The following is a 6256-nucleotide window of genomic DNA, read 5'->3' as shown; positions in this document are numbered from 1 at the left end:
AGGGGGATAATTTTAAAGAGAATAGTCATGATGGTTCACATACAAGCCAGTGCAGCATTTGCACTGTAGTACAGTATATAGGCCTGGGCTAGAATTTTATTTTCAATGGTAAAGTCACCTTCAGGATTTTGAAGCTCTGGCTTCACTAAAGTTGATTCGCTAAACTGCAGGATGTCCTGACATAGCTCACAAATTCGGTAAAGATAATTGGACCACAGTTTCTGCCAAGAAGCTAAGCCAAGGGGGAGGATTTATGGTCTTTAATATCGTCACAAGGACAGTAAGGGTGAAAATACCTCTTTTTTTCACTTTTCTCAATTGCACCTCACAACTCTCTTGTCACCCCCATCTCCACCACACTCAACAGTTTCCATCTTCCAGATGTTAATAATTCTGTGTAAATTAATTGCTTGTTTCTTCAGTTCAAAGACTTGTTTAGTTCAAAGATTTGGAGTGAAAATTAACTTGTTTTCCCAAATACTTTGCAGCAATGTCATAAACTTGTTATTCCAAATCTTTCCTTCATTGTTCTCCTTTCAGCTTCTTCCATTTTATTTGGGGTCGCCACATTGCTGGGTGATCACCCTGCTCTATCTTCTGTCATTCACCCATTCCTCTTCCAATCCCACTGCATTTCAGTTTCTCACCATCTCATCTTTCCACTTGGTCTTAGGCCATTCTCTTCTCCTTCTTCCTGGCAGTACCATGTCCATCATTCACTTCACCACACTTCCTCTCTCTCCGTAATAGATGAGCATACCGTTTTAATTTCTTCATGTCTACTTTCTTCAATGCTCCCACAATTAGTCCTGACTCACTGTTGTGCTGGTTCCTGATTTTTGTCCTTCATTGTAACTCCACATCTCTCCACTTCCGCATCTTGTTAGTATCCAGTCATCGTTCCTCTCTTCTTGATGTTGCCCAAGATTCTGCACTATATAATGAGGCTGGTCTCACAACTGTCTTTCAGCTATACTTTCCTTTCACATAACACTCCATTGCACTTCTTCCAATTACTCCAATCAGAGCTAATCTGTTGCTTAATTTCTATTTCCACACTTCCACCTTCTGCCACCATTGACCTCATGTCCTTGAAACTACTCACTTTCTCCAAGCCTTTACCCATAATCTTTACACCTTCACTCTGATCCTCTTCCATAGCCTCAGACTGACATGCCATAAATTGGTCTTTTGTCTACTGATCTTTATGCCCCTGTCTTCCAGAGCTTTTTGTCAGTTCTCCAGATAATCAGTCATGTTCTCATTATCCACACCACATAGCTCATTTGCTCAATTAGAACATCCATGACAATCAGGAAGAGGAAAGTGCTGATCCTTAGCGCGATCCAACATTGGCTTCAAAACTCTTTCTCCCCCACGCTGCCTCTTATTCTTGTCTGACACTCCTTGTACATGTCTTTTATTGGTCTTATGTCTTTCCTATTGACTCTGCAAATTCTCGCACATCTCCAGACTTCCTCCTTAAGTACCCAGTCATAAGACTTTTTTAGGGACGGGAGAGAGATGTGGGATAATATTTCCCTTTTTCCCAGCTCTCACCTGACTGCAACAAGATGTATTTTTGAGGAATGTTTTAATCCTCTTGAGTGCTGTGACTTTTAAGAACGGATACAAAGCAAACTTTTTTGTAAGTGTAAATCAAAAGAAAGGATAAACATTTAATTCCATAACACCCAAAATGTAATGCAGCCACTTCTCTAAAGATGTAACATGCATTTAAATTACTTAAAGTCCAAAAAGTCTATTTTTCCAAGAAGGTCGTCAGAAACATTGCGAGCCTGAAAATTATCTTTACAGTTCGTTGAAGGAACAATGGAGGTTGAGGTCTCTGGTGATGAATTGACAATGGTACTGCAAGCAATAGCTGGTTTTTGGTTTTTCCAGTCAACATTGTGGTTGAATCTTTGTAGTGAAAAAAATATAATAATGCATGTATAAGAAAAGTTCCACTTCTCTGTCTGACATGACTTTTTCAAGGTGGGGTCGTTTCCTCATGTTGGGTGAGATCTCTCCCTTCTGTAGCCCTTGTCTCAGACTCACTTGCCCTGGCCTATCCTAAGTATAAGATCCCTAATATCTCAAGACAGTTTCTGTCATGTGACAACCGTATCAATGTTATCCATCGTTCACACAATGTGTTGACGGCTAAGTAATTTATCACACAATGAAAGATGTTTGATATCCCATCAACATTCCAGTTATGAACAGCTCTTGAAATTACTTTATTTGTAATTCCCCATCTTCACGGGGCCAGCATGTCTGGCAAAAATTATCATTTTAAATCTCTTCAACTGAAATGCAGAGTGGCAGTGAATTAACACCTGGGAAAACCATTTACATTTTAAGTAACTTCTCAGAGATTCAGATATGTCTGTCTCCATGTCTGTACAAAACACAAAAGAAGTCATCTAACCCCCTGGAGTCCATATTATCAGGGTAAATTGCCCATTTTTCATGCTGCTATTTAAAAGGAAAATGCCCATCATTTTATTGAGTTTTACAGGAAAATGACACAACCGTAACACCTTCACAAGTTCGATGAATACAATGTTGTATTGGCCTTCCCGATATTTCAAAATCACTTCTCTCAAATCTTTCCAAACTTTTCCTTCAATTTATGAAATGGAAGCATTTATTATCTAGCTATAAATTTATGATTTTTTGCACATATTCAAAAGTACTGGGACGACATCAGAAAGGTGTTTTTAATTTCCCCCTTTATATGTGGTGGTGTATTTTCCCAAGTCCTCAGTTTTGGTTCAAGCAAATTGTCTATTAATAACCCCACAGCAAACTCAAGATAGAGTAAACTAAAAGGGTTAGTTTAGTTTTTTTTTTACACACATTCACTACATAGCTACGTAGCCCCCAAATACATTCATACAATAAAAGAGGGAAAGAGGATCACGGCAAAGACCACAGACAAAATGAAAATTATTGCTACATGTGAGTCCAGAACCAAAAGTCAAATGGTGTATTCTTTCACAGAAGTCAGCGGGCTGAAGCTGGTGCTGGGTAATCCACTTTTCCCATAGTGATGACTTCCACGATGGAAGAGGCATGTAGAGATGATTTAGTCTTGTAGGTATGGGTATAGAAATTCCGGTAAAAAAAAACTCTGTAGTTGGGGACCTAGGTATTCAAAAACCTGGACAGAGCCCTTTTCTGCTGCTGCCTGCTAAATGGAAAATAACAGTCTGCCTTTTTTCAGCTGAACAAGGCAATATTACATGTTCTAGCAGCTGGGGAGGCGTGGGGGGAGGGGGTGCTTCATGACATGGCTCCCACTTCACCACCTTGGTTCAGACAAAGGATGTATATTCCTGCTTAGGATTCTTGAGATGTTTAATGTTTCAATCAGTAATAATTTTTTTTGTCGGGTCCTTTTGTCCTTGCAGAAGGGTCATCTCCGTTGGCCAGGGGCCTGGCCTTAGATATGCGAAGGGCCTTTGTACAAGTCCTGGGGAGTTTATGCAGTCAGGGGCATTAGTGCCTCTTCAGGGATAACAAAGTTGCTGCTATTCTGAAGGCTAAAAATTCATTTTGTGCGAGTCATAGCCAGATATGGCTTTGGTCAGTTTAAAGCTTTTGTCTGCTTTCAAGAAAAATAACTTGATAGATTAGCCAGGATGATTTATATTTTATAAAAATATAAAGTGAGGTCTTAGTCCCCTGACAGTTTTAAAAGCAATATTATGCAATCTGAAATATTAAGCTGAATTTTCCTGGTTGGGCCCCGATCCCGATTTTGGCCTCAATTCTGTGTCAGGAATACAGAAGTGGCTATGGTGGAACTTTGATCACGATCTTCCTGGAGGTGGCCAATTAAGAAGCCATTTAGAGAGCCAATTAAGCCCAGCGGGTGGACCATGGAAGCAGGAGGATTATGGAAGCAGGAGGCTCAATAGGGCTTACGGTAATGTCCAGCCTTCAGCTCCAAGGCAGATGTGGTGCTGCAAGGATACCTTGAAAGCACTGTAGCATCGGGCAAAATTAAAAATCACACGTTGAAAATTGCCCAGGCATATCCTGTACACAAAAGCAAGACGAGTCCAACCTGGCTAATTACTGCCCCATCAGTTTACTCTCCAACATCAGTCAAGTGATGGAAGAGGTCATCAACAGTGTTATCAAGCTGCACTTGTATAGCAACAACCTGACCACTGATGCTCAGTTTGGGTTCCGTCCAGGCCACTCAGCTCCTGACCTCGCTAGAGCCTGGGTTCAAACATGAACAAAAGAGCCAAACTCCAGGGGTGAGGTGAGAGTGACTGCACTTGACAACAATACAGCATTTGATCAAATGTGGCATCAAGGAGCCCTAACAAAACTGCAGTCAATGGGAATCAGGGGGAAAACTCTCTGCTGGTTGGAGTCATACATAGCACAAAGGAAGATGGCTGTAGTTGTTACAGGTCAATCATTGTAGTTCCAGGACATCACTACAGGAGTTCCTCAGAGTAGTGTCCTATGCCCATCCATCTTCAGCTGCTTCATCAATGATCTTCCTTCCATCATATGGGCAGAAGTGGGGATGTTTACTGATGATTGCACAATGTTCAGCACCATTCATGACTCCTCAGATACTAAAGTAGAATTTTAAAGTCCAACATTAATATCATGGGCATTTTATTATTCCATAAGGACATGAAAGGACCCTTCCTGTGCCACAAAAGTTGCTTTTCAAAGCATTATGAGTGTCCAAACCACGTATTAAATAGTGAATGATCTCTCAGTGTACAGATAAAGTTGGTATTTGAAGATCAAATACCTAACTAAACACATTAATCTCTTAATTAGATGTTAGGATGACTTTTCAGCATCTTAATCAAAGGTAAGTAATTGAGCATAACTGCAGCAGGGCTTCCCATTAGAACATAATAGCAGTTTAAAAATTAAACATCAATCAACACCTGCACATAGGTATCTTGTTGGAAGTTTAATAGCTGCAGAAACAAGCTTTTTCATAAATACATGTATTTTCTTTATTTGTATTCAAGAGCAAGAGTCCCATTTTTCTTCCTCACATAGATAATGGATGAGTTCAGGCCTCTCCCAGTGATGCTCTAAATAAGTTTCAATAAGGAGCATGACAATGAATGGTACTCTCTTGATTTTCTGTCTTTCACTATACAAATTTACATAAGGAATGCAAAATGTCTGATCTTAATTTCTGGGAAGTCTCCCTATCATACCCACCTGTCTGAAATTAAGGTGTGGCCTTCACTACTTCACTCATTTTATGCTTTGATCTATCTTTGTGTGAAGAACTTCATGATATCAGTTCTAAATTTGCTTTTCACTATTTCGAAGTTAAGCCCATCCTGTTCCAATGTTTACTTAGAAGTGGTACTCCAAATTTACACTTTCTATTCCATTTAACATTACATAAATCCATATGGTCCTCTCTCAAGCTGAAGAACTGATTTTCTCCGGTTTGTCAGAACACAGTCTTCAGAAATCCCACCTTCACATTGAGGATACCCTCCATCGTGTTGTGTGGCAATACCACCGTTATAAATAGGATAGATTTTGAACAGATCTAGCAACTCAAGACTGGGCATCCATGAGGCGCTGTGGGCCATCAGCAGCAGCAGAATTGTACTCAAGCACAATCTGTATCCTCATGGCCCGCCATATCCCCAACTCTACCATTACCAGGGGATCGTCCTGGTTCAATGAAGAGTGCAGGAGGGCATGCCAGGAGCAGCACCAGGCATAATTAAAAATGATGTGTCAACCTGGTGAAGCTATAACACAAGACTACTTGCATGCCAAATAGTATAAGCAGCAGGTGATAGACAGAGCTAAGCGATCCCACAAAAAATGGATCAGATATAAGCTCTGCAGTCCTGTCACATTCAGTCGTGAATGGTGGTGGACAATTAAACAACTCACTGGAGGAGGAGGTTCCACAAATACCCCCATCCTCTATGATGGAGGAGCCCAGCACATCAGTGCAAAATATAAGGCTGAAGCATTTGCTACAATCTTCAGACTGATGTGCTGAGCGGATGATCCATCTCGACCTCCTCCGGAGGTCCCAGCATCACAGATGCTAGTCTTCAGCCAATTCGATTAACTCCATATGATATCAAGAAATGGCTGAAGGCACTGGATAGTGCAAATGCTCTGGGACTGGCAATATTCCAAAAATAGTACTGAAGACTTGTGCTCCAGAGCTTTCTGCGCCCCTAGCCAAGCTGTTCCAGTACAGCTACAACACTGGCATCTA

Source organism: Carcharodon carcharias, chromosome 14 (assembly GCF_017639515.1).
Source record: "Carcharodon carcharias isolate sCarCar2 chromosome 14, sCarCar2.pri, whole genome shotgun sequence".
NCBI classification, from domain to species: domain Eukaryota; kingdom Metazoa; phylum Chordata; class Chondrichthyes; order Lamniformes; family Lamnidae; genus Carcharodon; species Carcharodon carcharias.
Note: the sequence above shows the minus strand (reverse complement) of the source record.